Below are 17,037 nucleotides of genomic sequence, written 5' to 3'. Positions count from 1 at the left end.
AAGCTATTCACTAAATCAACAATACGTTGAATGTCGATCCTCATTACCTGTGTATGCATCATAATACAATGCAGGTAAATTGGCGGTAGTACATTGAATGTACGAGTATGTAAGTTAGAGTGCTAAACAACATAGGCTAGAAACAATCTGAAGGAAACTTAAGAACTTACCAGGCTCAATCAACTCAACATAACTAACTCATTTCAATATAAAAAAATTTAAAAGCAAGTGCAATATAAAGAAAAGTTGTTCAAAAACATGTTGTTAACTCTGTGTGTATGCAAAGATACAATTAACTCTTATATGTATGTAGAAATACAAATAAATTGTGTTTATAAAAATACATATAACTTTTGTGGGAGTTTCTCTAACCGACAACCATAACATAAGAGATATAGTGATGATACAATGATCTACCTCACACTATCAGCGCTTCCCATACCCGGCCAAAAGTATAAGACTTGAACTACCTAATGGATCCACTAGTCTATTGTGAAAAGGATTCATCTAAAAAACATGAACTTTTCTATCCATGGTGGCTATATGGTGTTATGGATATGTGAGTTATCTGAAATCATGCTCGTCCCCAATTCGATGCTCTATACTACTCCCAAAATATAGTGGCTCTTATTTTTTTAATACGTACTTCTATTGTGATTTGAGATTACTGCTCAAAAACTTAGCTCAAAGGCTATCTTGGAAATCTCAGTTTCCCTGCTTACTTCATTTTTTTTTTGAAAACTATAACTCTTTTCTTAAAACTAGCCATAGGGATCTTTGGAAATCTTAGTTTCCGTTCTTTTTTAAATGTGAAACCATTTCATTTAAACTCTTTGAAAATACATAGTCCCCATATACTTATTTTAGAACTTCCACTTTACTATTTACTGAACTCAATGATCTTACGCCTTAAAACAAAGATAAAATGTTTGTAAAAGACTAATTATGAAAACTTCAAATGAACTTTTGTTACTTGACTCCTGACATTGATTTTAACTCTTACATTAATTGACTGTTAATCAATCCTTGAATTGAATTATGGATTCAAGGATTATGATTTTGTTTGGAAAAACCCCTTGATGTTTAGGAATTATTTTGAATATTTAAACTTGAGAGGATTTACAAAATCACCGTCTTGAACAAGTCTACGACGCGGAGATGCTACTAAATAATTGTTCGGAAAATATAATTTTGAAACAGTGGAGTTTGTGTCCTCTCCGCGACGCGGATCTGATTTTTGCACAGTGAAAGACCAGGTCCGCATCCTGCTACCTATTCCTTGTTCGACTTTTTCTTTTTCATTTTCCAGCCCCAATTTTCCTAAATTCGAATATTTACCTTAAATTCATTTTAGATTCTGATGTCCAGCATTAGTACTCATGAACCTAACTCATAGCAACTCTATAACTCAACTTAAATATCTCAAAAACTCCACAATCCAACCCAATTCAAGAACAACATTCAATTTCAACAATTAATGTTAAGAACATCAACTTTCAAACTCTTTAATGACAAATTGCCCTGGACAAAACATGTTTGGCGTGTGGGTGAAGGAACCCAATGGTATGAGAGACTCGCATACCTGGTAGGATCAAAATTTTGAAGAATTCAGCAATCAAAACAAATTCTTCTTGGCAAATCTAGCCTTTCCTCTTCTCTTATCTCTTGCGTTGTTTCTCCAAAAATCTTGACTCTATTTTTCAAAAGCATAAACTCAATACTATTAGTTTAGCCCCTTAAAATATTTCCAAAAATGAATTAATTAAGTTGGATAAGGAAAAGATAATACTCCTTAAAATTTTTTGATGGGACTCTCCTTATATGAACAAACCAACTATTAAGGGGCATAACTTACAAAGCTTGGAATCATGCAAACTCGTCGGTGTTGGAAAATTTTTTTCAAGGGCTTTCCAACTATAACTGGAAGTACTCCTTACTCACCATAAGATAGAAAGTATGATCATTTGAAGTTGACCAAAAACTCACTCTAACTTGCTAAATTTTCAGATTTTCAATTTATTTCCAAAAAATAGTTATTTCCAATTTCTAAACTTTCTTCTAGTTTATTTTTAGTTGTGATATGTTACAACTTCATATCACAAGAGTAGATTCGCCGCTTTGTGAAGGGTTTGAGGTCAGATTTGCAGATTCCAGCTTTACAGGTAGTTGCATCTGCAAAATCTTTTCAGGAAGTGGTGGATTTTTGTGATAGAGGTAGAGGGGTGAAGCCAGACGAGTTCACCAAGTTATCAACGTTTAAGAAGTTATGTAAGTGAATTTAGTTTAGTGGTTCTTAATCCAAAGGGCAGAGTTCTCGTCGTTATTCAACCTTGTCCTATTCACTCCTCATTGCAGGTTTTAGGTGAGCGACCGTTACCGACCAATCAATGAGTTTGGGGGTTATCTTCAGTATTCTTCGTCTTCAGAGAGACCTACTATCGACTCTAGAACTTGTTAATGAATATTTCATAGTTAATTAGAATTAATAATATAGTTTTTCTAAAATAATTTATGAGATTTTATGTAAATATTAGTTATGAAAATTTAATAATTTTTAATTACTTATTCATTTTAGGTATTTCATAGAAAATGCTATATGCTTTTTTATAGTTTTTACATATATAAATTGTTCATGCATCTAAATTTTACATTACAAAAAATCATACTAAATAAAGACTACTTAATTAAGTGCAGCAAATATCATGATGTTTAAATCAAAAATTTTTATTTAGTTATACAAAATTCTATAATATTTTATTATTATTAACGAAGTAATAGGTTATTTTATTTCTCAATTATTTTTAATTAGTTTTAGATCGTTAATATTATTATAAAAAAACATTAAAAAATTAAAAGTGCCACAAATAGAAATTTCAAATTTCAAATAATTGCACGGCTTTCCCTTTTAGCTCACCTGTCACCGTCAACTTGTGTGCTTCCCCAGAACTAGTATCTATTTAGTAAGGATTTTATTTTTAATTAATGATTTTCACTTTATTATTTTACTTATCTATTTTGACACATCAATACAAGTTTATTATTTTCATTCAATACTATTTTCTCCGTAATAACAATATAAAGTAATAGTAAAAAAACTAAAATTTTCAAATATAACTATTAATTTTAACATAATAAAATTAATTTTCCTTATAAAAATAATTATATATTATTTTTTATGTAAACAATATTTGATAGAATAAAATGAATTCAATTAATTGAAAAAGGGATGTAAGAAATAATTAGTCAAATAAATTAATAATTAATAATGCTAATCTATATAAAATTTTAGAATAAAAAAATACTTAAATATTATAATAAAAAGTATATAAGTATTTAGCATAGTATTATTGGGCATGTTCACACGTGTGATATATATATACTCCGAAAAATCAAAAAATACTGTGCGGCCATACTATATACTCTAAATTCTCGTTGTTGAGGGAAGTGAATTATATATATATATATATATATATATATATATATATATATATATATATATATATATATATATAACGTAAAATATCATTGTAAGCAACAAATTTTCAACTCGAGAAAATGAATAATCAAGACAGGAAAAATAGAAGTAACAAAATATTTTATTTGATTTTAGAATATAGTTTGTGTCACAAACTCTATGGTAATCCTCTAATTCTTCAAAATAATATGAAATGTGTAGGACTTGAATTTGTTTTGTGGATAAGGGATTCAATAGCTTGATCTTGAATCTTAACTTTGAACTTAAGTATGAACTATTCATCAGAAAACACTTGTATAGTTATGACGAATAATTAACATGAACAAGTAACTTGATCTTGAATTTTGAACTTTTAACATGACTGCTTGAACTTGCTGATTGTAGAGAATTTGTAACTTTTAATCCACGAGCTCTCATTTTACTTCTTGTTCTTCCCAAAAACCCTCCTCTATGAATAATGAGGACCCCTATTCATAGTAGTAGGGAGTGGTCTACTGGTGTGATATGATTGGTTTGTTTAAACCAACCAATCATATTGCTCTATGAAAAGTTTTGATCTGATTGGTCAAAACATGTCACCCATACACATACATTTTCTAGTGGCTCATTGATTTGATTTGGATTGCCACATAACCTTGACACATGGCATGATTTTAGTGTGATTTAATTTGACTTGGAGTGCCACATAACCTTGACACGTGGCATAATTTTAGTGGTCGATTTAATTTAACTGGGATTGCCACATAATCTTGACATGTGACATGATATTAGTGGCTTATTTAATTTAATAAACTTTAAGGTACGCAAAAATTGATAATGTTGTATATGGATAACTTTTTACTTTTGATCGTAACATTAATATCATTCAAGCCTTTTGCAAAGCTTGGTGTCCTACTATATACACATTAATCACTTCAGTTAGGGAACCATCCATATCACTTTGGGACTTACACGTGGTTTGCCTCTATAATGTTGCCTTTATGAAGAGGCCGTGCCAAATGTTGAAGAGCTCACAAGAACATTTGAAAATTGAAAAGGTTCATCCCTCAATCTTGTGAACATTTATTTGACGCCTTTCATCAGTTACAAATAGAAAATCAAGATGTTTTTACGGAGAAGTGAATAGAATTTTGGTGCAAGAAAGATATAAAGTATGGAGAGTCTCCGCCAAGAAAGGAAAAGAATTGTGCTCGTCTTGAATCATCTTACAATACAACTAGGGTAATTGATGAATTTCTTAAGTGGTCTTCTGATGAAGAAGCATTGTTCCACAAGTTACAAGTTCAGAGTCATAAGCTGGATGAAAGACATTTGGCAGCATCTTTGTCGTGCTGGTTGTGTATATTCATCTTTCCTACTATGGTAGGCCATTTTATTTGCCTGGTGTCTTTAGAAATGCATGTCATTTGGCATATGGTAAGAGAGTTAGCCTTACTATTCCAGTTTTACCCATAAGCTAATGGGACGGTTCATCCCCCTATGACTACATTTTCTGGTGAAGGGGCTGCTAGGTATTTTGGAAAAGAAGATGCAAGAAAGCGTATACGTAGAGGAGGAACCATTGCTTGGGATGAAACAATTGTTCATAGACCTCATGCACACCAATATCGTGATGATGAGAATGAAAAAGAATACCACTCAAATTTCTTCATGAGCATTCGCTGAAACTATCTCACTTTTAAGGGAGGGAAATGTCTTTATCATTGAGTCATATAGTCCCCATAGATTCAGAAATCAATTCGTATTTTCCAAGATACTCCTGGTAGACTAGACCAAGATTTTCATGAGGCCTCATTGGAAGATGGATTAAGGTTTACACGTATTTATGTATTGACAAAATCTGCGGCAACAACAACATTTCATCCTAGTGGATTTAAAATAAAGAAGTTTGTTTCCTAAAATTATAAGTCCTGGTGGGAAAAAGTGCATGGGAATCTTCTTGAAAATCATGTGCAGTTTTTGGTGAATGTTGTTAGTTCGACTACTGATGCCCTTCAAAAGAATGATGAAGTGGTTTTAATGCTGAAACAATGTCTTGTTTTAAAGTGTAGGGTCGGTGTTTCACACAAGGTCAAGGTACCTCCCATGAAAAAGTCCAAAAGGAAAAATGTTCAACTCAAACTCACAAGCCTTTTCGCAAGCGGCCATTTATAGATGAGAGTAGTGAAACCCATAGGGATCGTTGTTGTACGACAGATAGACCACCTCTAGAAAAGCCAGAAGATAATGATTTTCATGCGATGAAGATTACTAATAACAATGTTAGTTGTTCCAGGAATTCGACATCTATTAAAGAGGTAATAATTTAAACTTTCACGTTGCTCTATGGTTCCAAGTTCCTTCACTAATATTATCTCTCCTTTTTTTGTTAGCCAAACAATGTCAACATGTTGGAAGCAAATCCTTAAGATAGTAGTGAGTCCGTAGACGGTCTAGTTTCAAGGAAACTTTCTTCTACGCCTCTAGAAGAGCAAGAGGTTACTTATATTTCTCATGAAAAAACCACGGCAAATGTTGAATTCAGGTCCCCCAGGAAACAGTAACATGCAAGTCTGTGTTTGATGGAAGAAAGGTTGTTTTGGACCTTCGAAAGGATTTTGTCAAAGGATCCTGAACTACGATTCGTTCTAAACTTGTTGACCTTAAAGCAAATCGTGCTTATTCTCTTACGGATGAGATTAAATTGATTCTTGCAGATGTAGATTCCATGGGTGTGGACATTTCCCCCATGAAGACTTTACTGGAGCTTTTCTTTAAACTTTCTTTTTCTTATGAGCAACCGAGATCAACTCCTGTTGATAAGGCCAGAAAATTAAAGAAATCCGAGTCCTATTTGAAAGCGAAGGAACACCTTGATCTCGTCTTGCATGAAAAGAATGAGAAATCAGAGGAATTATTGGTTTCTTGTCAATCTCTTAAGGAAGCAAAGAAAAAGGTGAAGGAGCTAAAAGTTCTTCGAGATACCGCCAAGAAAGAAGTTGAAGATGTTGAATTTAAAGTCTTGGAAGTTGAACAAGAGTTCAACAAATAAACTGATGTTTATTTAGTGACTACTAAAGCTACAGATGATGTACAAGAGAAGAAGAGGGTCTTAGAGGCCACTCTTCAAGATTTAGCTAGTTATAAGCTATGTTTAGATTAGCTTATTTTAATGTTTTCTTTATCCCTTTGTTCTCGTTTTCCCTTTTTAGCATTTTGACTGATTAGTTTATGTTCTTAATATTAATAGTAAATAAACAATTTGATTGCCTTAATATTATCAATTTTTTATTTCTTTTGTAGTTATCACTCTTGTGTGTTAAAAGTGTAAAAGATATATCATGATGTGAGAACATAGGAGTCATGAAAGACTTGATGTATTAAAATCAAACTTTATAATCTAAACATGTCAGAACTTCATAGCTTAAATCTTTTCAAAATTGTTCTAGGTGAATGCAATCTTAACCATTTTAGATTCGCATGACTTGAATTTTGTTTTTACACTCATGTAATTGAACTTAGAATATGATTCTAAGCGCCTTCGTACCTCAGTGAAGAGGATCAAGTCACAACGTAGTTCTGGGAGACTAAAGTGTTTTTTTGTTTTTTTCGTGGCGTAGACAGTTTATCCTTTTGAGGGGCAGAAGTAACAAGTAGTTTAGGCCCGTACCTTAAGGAGCCACTCCTTTCCCTCAGGCATAGTATCTTTTCATGAACTTCCCATTAACAGGGCCAACGCGCAACCCTTTTGAGTCAACAAATTTGTAGGCGCCACTTGAATATACTTCTTTTACCACATATGGTCCATCCCATTTAGCAGAGAACTTGCTTCCAGATCGACAAGAGGTAATAATGGGCCTTTTTACAACAAGAACTTGGTCACCAATTTAAAAGCATCTAAGACAATAATTTTTATTAAAATATAGAGATAGACGAGCTTGATAACATTCGAAACATTGTTGAGCCTCTAGTCTTTTTCCATCAAGATCTTTTAATTCTTCAAGATGTAACCGGGCATTTTCTTCATTATTGATTCCTTCTTGAATGGCAAGACGTCATGACGGAATTCGATGCTAGAGTGGAAGGACAGCTTAACTCTATAAATAAGAAAATAAGGAGCCGAATGTGTTGGTGCATGATACGTGGTCCTATATTCCCAAAGAGCCTCTTCCATACTTTCATGCAAATCTCTCTTAGATTTGGAGAAAAGTTTCTTTAATAAATTGCAGAGTGATTAGTTGAGCGCTTCAGCGAGCCCATTGCGGCAGTATAGTACATTAAGGAATTGTGTTGCTTGAAATAAAAAGGCTCACATATCTTTGGCATCTTCTTATCAAATGGTTTTACATTGTCTGTCAATATTTATCGAGGAATGTCAAAACGATAGATAATATTGACTCAAATGAAGTTGGCGACATTCTCTTTCTTTACTTCTTTAAGAGAAACAACTTCTGCCCATTTTGAAAAGTAATCGGTCACTACAAGGATATACAAATGGCCACTAGATGATTTAGGCAACGTCCCAACAACATACAAATGTAAAGCTTCAAATGACCAGGAAGACATAGTTAGGTGTAACACATTAGGGGGATAATGCATAAAATTGGCAAGCTTGACACCTTCAGGCATGATCCCAACAATCTTTTTATCATAGTTTGCCAATATTATCCCATTAGTTTTATATGAAAATGAAGTTTTTGGCCGGATTGATGCGCTCCGCATACTCCAGAATGTACTTCTTGCATGACTTGAAGAGATTCATCTGCTCTCAAACAACGTAAGAGTACTGCATCGAATGACCACCTATAGAGGGTATCTTATAATAAATAAAACATGGGGCTTGTCGTCGAATTTCGGTCCTCCTTCGAAGATTTTCTGACAATATTCCATAACACATGTAATAAACTATTGGCTGTCGGCAATCTTTGGTTTCACCCTGGGAAGTAGCAATTGCTTGTTCAAATTCTTCTAGAAATCCATCTAGTGGTGGAACTATCCATTTTCGCAAAACAACAACTTGCATTTGATTGGGTGATTCTAATGCAGATACTAAAGTTGCCCACACATGAGCCTTATTATTTTCTTTTCTAAGGATATGCTAAATAATCACCTCCCCAAGCCAACCTATCATCTTTTGAGCATAATTGCAAAATGGGAGTAACTTAGGCTTCTTCACTTCATAATCCCCTAGTAATTGATTAATCAATAACTTGGAATCACCATAAATTTACAACTACAATTGTTTCATATCAATTGCAATTTCAAGCCAGAGAAAAAATGCTTGATATTCAGCAACATTACTTGAGCAATGTTGTGTAAGACTGAAGGAATATGGTAGCACTTCTCCAGGTGAAGTGACAAACACTACTCCCTTGCCGGGTCCTTCACTATGCGCAGCTCCATCAAAATACATATTCCAATGTGGTTGGATTTCAATTAACATTGCGTCTTCATCAGGTAACTCATCAGATAACTCTGAATTGCTTGGAATTGGATGATTGGCTAAGAAATCGGCTAGCGCTTGTCCTTTTATTGATTTTAGAGAGATATATGTGATTTAAAATTGTTTAAATTGGAGATACCATCTTGCTAATTGATCACTCAAGACGGGTTTGGACATGACAAATTTGATAGGATTTGTCGAGAGACAAGTCATACGACATGAGCGTGAAAGTAATGTATCATATTTTGAATTGAAAATGCTAAGGCGAGGCAAAATTTCTCAATAGGTAAATACCTGATCTCATTTTGTGTCATCGTCCTATTCAAGTAATAAAGGGCATTTTCTTTCCCTTCATTGTTTTCTTGTGCTAGAAGTGCTCTTACTGACCTTCCTTGTGCAGCAATATATAATATTAATGTTTTCCTGGTATAAGAGCTACAAGTACTGCAGGCTTCATCAGATAAGATTTTATGCTCTCGAAAGCATTGTTACAAGCCTGATCCCATTCAAAAGGAACATCCTTTTTCAAAAGACGACTGAATGGTTGGCATCTTCCAGCTAGGTTTGAGATAAACCTTCTAAGGTATGCCAATTTTCCCATCAATCTTTTCAACTCATGAATGTCTTTAGGTTGAGGCATCTTTAAAATAGCATTTATATTTGTCTTGGTCAATTTTTATCCCTCTATACCGAACAATAATGCCAAGAAACTTTACTGAAGTAACCCCAGAGACACATTTTAAAGGGTTCATTTTGAGTTGGTATCTTTGAAGTCGTTCAAACACCATTCTCAAATCTTGCAAATGGTCACCCTTTCTTCTTGATTTTACCACTAAGTCATCAACATAACACTCAACATTTTTATGAAGCATGTCATCAAAAATATTATGCATGGCTCGTTAATAAGTAGATCCATCATTTTTTAAATCGAACGGTATTACTTTGTAGCAATATATTCCTTTAGGAGTACGAAACGCAGTACGTTTTTCATTTTTTGTTGCCATGCGAATTTGATTGTATCCAAATGAACCGACCATAAAAGACATTGTCTTATATCTATTTGTGGCATCAATGATAATCTCAGGTATTGGAAGAGGGAAGTAATCCTTTAGAAATGCATTAGTAAGATCCCTAAAGTCAACACAAACTCATATTTGACCATTATTCATTCTTACCGGCACAATGCTTGAAATCCATGTAGGATATTTGACTTCACTGATGAAACCTGCTTCAATGAGCTTGTTGACTTCAGTTTTGATCAAAGGAATTAGTTCAAGTCTAAATCAACACTAAGCTTTCTCAACTGGACGGACTAATTGTTTCACAGCAAGACGATAAACTGCTATTTTATTATCTAATCTAGGCATCTCCTTGTAGCTCCAATAAAATACATCTCTAAACTCCATAAGCAACTAAATGTATTTCCTTTCTTCATCGTCATTAAATAAGGCACTTACATATGTAGGCATCATATCATCATCAATCCCAAGAAATCACTTCTTTTAAGGTATCAACAGTATTCTTCATCTCTTCCTCATTAGATATCACTCCTTCTATAATAATAATGTAGTTGATGCTCATCATTCTAATAGAGATTTGTACTGTGATGGTTGTTTGAAACCTAAGCGTTCACGTGATTATTCAACCATGTACCGTATTTCCATCAACATCCTTTGAGTAGGATTCAAGTCATGATTTGCCTTTTCAACAAATTCATGTGGGAGCTTCCTTAATTTAGAGGTTTCATCGAGATTGTATCCTGCTTTCACTAATAATTTATAAGCATTCGGGTCAAAACCTTTAAATGTACGCTTTTGAGGAAGTGCATCAAATGAATAATGGTTTGATCGTTTGACAAATCCTCTAATCACTTTTTAAGGTGATTTGATTGCATCAATTTGTTTTATTAGGAAATGTCAATTCTTTACTCTTTAACTCAGAAGGTTGAATTTTGACTTTTTTTTGCCTATTGGATATAGTGAAGAATAGGAGACACTCTCTTACTTAAATATGTATGGATCACCTTGGGTAGTGTGCTCATATATGAAATAACCCCTACCTTTTCAGTTGGTACATCAATTTTCTTTGTGACATAAACCTATTTGATTTGTATCGAGTTATCAAATTTGATTTCCTTTGGGACATGATCCTTTAAGTAGAACTTTGCATCTGCAAAGTGCGCTTCCGTCTCGATGAAAGGTTCATCATCAGTGACTACCTTCTTTTGAAATCCATTTTCAAAGTACTTAAAACATTGATGGTACGTGGATGGCACTACTTTATTCTCGTGGATCCATGGCCTTCCTAACAAGATATTCTAGGAGGTCTTTGAGTCAATAACCTGCATCCATGCACTTGAACACATATCTTCCATTTTTATCTCTATTTTGATTGCACAAATTGCTATTTTCCCCCCTTGGTTGAATCCTTGAATAATTAAATGACTTTCAGACAATTCATTCATTAGGATTCCCAGTTAATTAAAAGCCTGAATAGGAAGGATATTGACCCTAGAACCATCATCAACCATAATCCTATTTACTTTATGCCCACGCACAAAACCTACCATATATAAAAAGGCGATTATGTGATGTTTCTCCCAATAAAAGATCATCATTACTGTTCTAAGAGGAACTTGTTTGGATTTTCACACGACGGCACTAAGGTTGGTGATGATTCTTCAACTATTATTTATTCTTTCTCAATATTACAACATGATGCCTTGGTGTCACAAAGAGAAATCTTAGTGCAGAACAAACTTGGCAAGAATTCCTCTAATGTCACTGGGGAACGTCGTTTTTGATAGTGATTCACCACGACTCTCAATTTGTGCTCATTTTTCTTTACACCTCGAGTTTTGAGTAGCTTTTTCATTTTTTCTATGGTCACTTCCTTGCTTGGCTCTCTTTGTGATTTCGCTTTACAGTGTCTTCGTTGTGTCACAAAAATCCATCCTTCATCATTGGCACACTCATTTTTCTTTTCTGCTAAAGAGTTCCCTCTCACTATTTTCTCCTCCTTCTATGGAAGAGACAATGATTTGGTGACATCTATCGGTTCAAAGTAACTATATTTGATCATCATTGGTGATAATGAGGCTATGAAATCATCACCGCTATGTACTTTGACAAAGATGCAAAGAATTGTGGAATCATTTGAGCTAAAAGGGATAGACACTTGATTTGAATTTTCCTTCTCATCTTCAAGTAATAACTTTCCTTCACGAGCTAAGTCCGTGTTCTTTTCCTTAAATATGAAGTACTTTTAAATAGAATGACCCACCAAACGATAATATTTGCAGTAATTAGGATCATTAATCCTTCAAGCTTCATCGAGGCGCTTCATTTCAGGTAACTTCAAGAGTTTCAATGCAAGGATCTCTTCAAAAATTGCTGGAAAATTTGAATCAATGAATGGGTACTCTTTTGCTTGTATTTCCTTCAAAGATAACTTTTGGCCGGCGTTGTTTTGACAAGTCTTGCTCTTCACAATTTGATTATTTCTTAAATTTGTGGCGACTTTCAAAGGTTTAGCCTTAACATTCATCGACTATTTGTTTTCAAACATGGGTGCAAATTTTCCCCTTTCTTTACCTCCAATTTGTCTTTTTCTGTACGAGTTTCATAAATAGGTGGTCCGTCATTTTTGCTTGAAGACATGCTTAACTCCATATCATGATTTCGTGTGGTAATTCCTCAAATGACTTGGGCTTGATTGATTATAAAATTTAACGAAATCCCCAATCCGTTCCTTCAATGCACATTTCTAGTCCAGAGGTTTCGCTAAGTATAGCCTTGCAATTGAGGCTCGCATTCCTCCATTGATTCATAAACTCAATGACATGTTCATCCTTCAATTGACGTGTATTTTTTAGTTCAATAATGCTCACACTGCGTCTCGTGCTATAAAATAGATTGAGAAATTTGTGTTCAAGTTGTTCTCAATCATCGATGGAACCCACCTCGAGGTCCATATACCAGTCGAAGGCATTTCCTTGCAAGGAACACACAAATTTTTTAACAAGATAATCTCCATATTGTCCAGCATTACAACAGGTTTCAACAAAATGTGCAATGTGTTGCTTTCGGTTTCCCTTGTCGTCGAATTGGTGAAATTTTTGAGGTTGATAACCTTCAGGTATCTTCAAAAAATCGATTATTGGAGTGTATGGCTTGGTATATGTAAACGATGACTTGGAAGGGACATCATACTTATCTGTCACAGTTTCATTATGAAGTCTTTAAGTTGATGATTGGGAATTCCCCGTTCAGCAGATACTTGCAATTCCTAATCAAAATGTGTTTGTTTTATAGAGGATTCTCCTTTTTCTTGTACTACTGGACATTTTCTTGGTGCATGGATTGAGCCTCCCTCCATAAAATTTTCAACCATGTTCATTAACTTAACAATTTAATTATCCTGATATTGCACATTCTTTGTTAGACCTTCAATTCAAATTCATCAATTGTTCTTCAACAGTTGATGTGTTAGTCATCATTGCTTGGATTGCCATTATGGGTGATGGAGTAAATAATGGATTTTTCCTCAAACTGAAATTTGATTGGACCAAGTTACGTGAAGTGACTGGGATAGATCAGTGATCAAAACATCATCTTCATCTTGAATAGTACGATCCTTGTTACTGAATGGACTGAGTTGGGCCAATGTCATTTCAACAATCTCAGCCATATTCTCTCCTTCTACAAATTCATTCAAAGAATCTTTCCAGCTTTGAAGATGGGAAATCCAGAATAGGAACCGATTTAGAGGAAGTTTGAAGTGTTTGTTGTCTTAATAGGTTTGCTTTGTTCCTAGTGATGGGTCCCAAACTTTCAATTTTAGAATCAATTATGTTCTCTACCGCCTAGGAAAACATAGAATTGACAGTCTTATCAACAATAGATTTGGAGCTGAACTACTTAGAAGCCATCTTAGTGTTCTTGAACCTTGATGATCGATGTAAAGAGATTAGAGGTACAGATCCTCACACTAGGCGTGCCTAATTTTATAAACAACAAATTCTCAAGTCGAGAAAATAAATAATCAAGACAGAAAAATTACAAGTATCAAAATGTAGTATTTGACTTCAGAATATAGTGTGTGATACGCTCAAATTGACTCCTCGAAAAATAAGTATGAGTGGTATTATCAAGTAAAGAACCGAAATATGAGGTTGTGGTCGATCCCACGAGGAAAATGCTTTAGACTTAACTTTAACTTATTATTGCTTCTATTTAGTCAAGTCCATTAAGAAAACAAGTAACAAACAGAGGTTTGTAAGAAAAAAATATACTTAACTATTTCTAAATAAACAAGTTACATGTTTAAAGATTTGATTTTTATCAAGTAATGAGAGTAACTAGGGCTTAAGTGTTCCCCACAGGTTCATAATGCGATAATTCTAGCTATAACAATCCTTTCCTAATATCTTGAATGCAAAATGGTAAGTTATGTATCCCTAATTTCTTGGTTCGACAACTAGGAAATTTCACTCTGCACCTTGGTTATGCTACGTGCGTATGCTTTACTAAACCTTACCTTTACCTCATATTACGCATCATAATCGATGCTTATCTTAGTTGTTACATTGCACCATCAATACTAGCCTATTGAATAGTGTATACTAAATCTATGTTTATAATTCTTTTCTTATTATCTACATCCTTGGTCCGGCAAGTAGCAACAAGGCAAGTTTTAACGCGTAAACTCGTTAAAACGACTTATAAATGAAATTATCAATACATGCAAGACACTATTCGAGAATTGTTATTTTAGCTAGGTTTTACCTTGTTATTTACCCATGGTTCCCACAATCCTAATTATAAAGTTTAGTTACCCATGTTAATAATCACACAATTCATATTAATTAGATAAGAATTCATGCACTTACTTTGATTAGAATGAAGAAAATCCAAAAAATTACTTGAATTGATCGAAAACTTGCAAAAAATGATTCCAGAAACTAAAGTAATTTCCCCAAAATTCCACACATATAACAATAAAACTAAATAATTTCCAATAGTCTAACCCAGAAAAACAAGGTTTTTACAAGTACTTATAATACATAAGTTCTAACATAAGAGGGAAATCTGTTTAAGGAAAATCTGCCCAAAACGCGTCTGAGTAGACGACAGGAGCGACGGACCATCGAGTCCCTCCGTCGTTCCATAATTAACTTGTTTTCTACTGCTTTCTTCACTAATTTTCTGTTATAATCAACGCACATGGATGAAGGTACTTTGCGTGCACGATAGTCCGTCGATGGCTTACATTCCTCCATATATAGAATCTTCTGAAGATAGGTACTGAGGCTACTTTCTGTTAACATTGACGGATATGCAGGATGGTTTGTCATGGTTATGAAAGTCCGTCAAGAGCCTCCGTATCCAAACACTTATTCAAAATTCCCCAACTCCCTTTAGCATTTTTTTCTTCGTACGACGGTGGCCACCTACGTACCTTCGAGGTCACGACGGACCGTCAATGGCTCCGTAGGTCGTCACTTCTGCAATTTTCAGCACAATTCTTCCACCTTCTCCTTCAAGACAGATTTCCTACAAACAAAGATAAAACTACATTTTAACCAATACAAAAAGTCCTTAGACACACACTAAACTTAAGGAAAAAGTATTGAAAGTACTGTGAAATCACGGTACATCAACACCCTCAACTTAAATTCGTTGTTTGTCCTCAAAAGACGCACTATGAATCACCACAAAATCTTTGTACAAGAGTATCCTTATTTTAGATATTTTCAATCATCTGGATATCAATCTCGATTATTTTCAAATATATTTATGCATGCTATCACTATTAGGCTTGATCATGTGGATCAGACCATGATGCAGACTCACCACACACCGACACCTATCCTCTCTGATCTCTCACCAAGGTACCAATTTTCTGGTATTGCAACTAGTGTCCTCACTTCAAAACAACATCCTCATATTACACACAATTATTTCAGTTTGAGTATAACGATTATTTTTCAACACTCGCTCTCAGAACAACTTCACACCTCATTTATTCGTATTTGTCATACGCTTTCCCTTATATTCACTACTTTAAGTTCACCATAATGCACTCTTAGGATCATGATAGGACTTTCTTAGCTTGTAAGTTAGGCTGAGGGTAAGGTAGGGTACATTTGGATATGTTTTAGTGACTTGGTGTACTCCTTGACATAATGGCTAAGCGTTCTACCTTTTTATTGTTTTATTTCGCCCTCTTTCTCAATTTTGTTTCACCTTGTGTAAGTAACTTTTTTCTTTTCTTTCTTGTATTTTAACATTTTCAATTATTTTAATTTTTTTTACTTTTCTTTCAACTTTTCTTGAGTCACTTTTCTTTTGTCTCTCTTTGTTCTTTCAACCCCACTTATCGGAGCGTTCCTCATAATAGTCACCCTCCACTCATGGCTTTGCCATGAGTCAGATTACACAATACCCAAAGTTGGGTTAGGGCCACAACAAGGTTGTTTTCTGTGTTAGCCACCCTCAACTTATGCTTTTGGCATATGCTGAGGTGCACATGTCAAAGGAGGGAGCAGGGCCAACACATTGTTCCCGGAAAAGATCAATTTGGGTGAAAAAGAAAGGTCTATTTAGGCTTATATTATTTGGATCAAGAAGGTATTAGTTTCATTTGGTTTTGTGTTATTTAGGCTAAAGATTGGATATATTTAACAATGGCCTATGATCCTATCCTAATTGTTTATTACAACTTACTTTTAGCAGGACTAATCAGGCAAGTTCTAGCTCAGAACAAATTGTGGACTATTCAAATTTTCCTCACACTCACTTGAAATCTCATTACTCCACCAGATAATCAGACACCTAGTTCGAGTCTTAGATTTAGGGTCATGCAGTGGTGTATCTCTATGTCATGCTTAGAGACATACATTTATCAGTTACTATGCATAGTCATGCATCATTTTCGTTAAATCAGGATATCATTTTTCTTTAGATATCATGCTTAGAGCCCATTTCTATACTTTTTACAAAATACACCAACATGCCGGTTCAACAATAAAATAACCAGTATCTTGAGGAAAAAGAACACAGGCAAGAAAATCCCAAGAGAGGATCATGAGTTAACCTACTTAGACTTCACACTAGCACTTACTTTGGCTCGATCAACC

This window comes from Solanum lycopersicum, chromosome 7 (assembly GCF_036512215.1).
Source record: "Solanum lycopersicum chromosome 7, SLM_r2.1".
NCBI lineage: Eukaryota > Viridiplantae > Streptophyta > Magnoliopsida > Solanales > Solanaceae > Solanum > Solanum lycopersicum.
The sequence above is the reverse complement of the archived record's forward strand: the minus strand, read 5'-3'. Positions refer to the sequence as shown.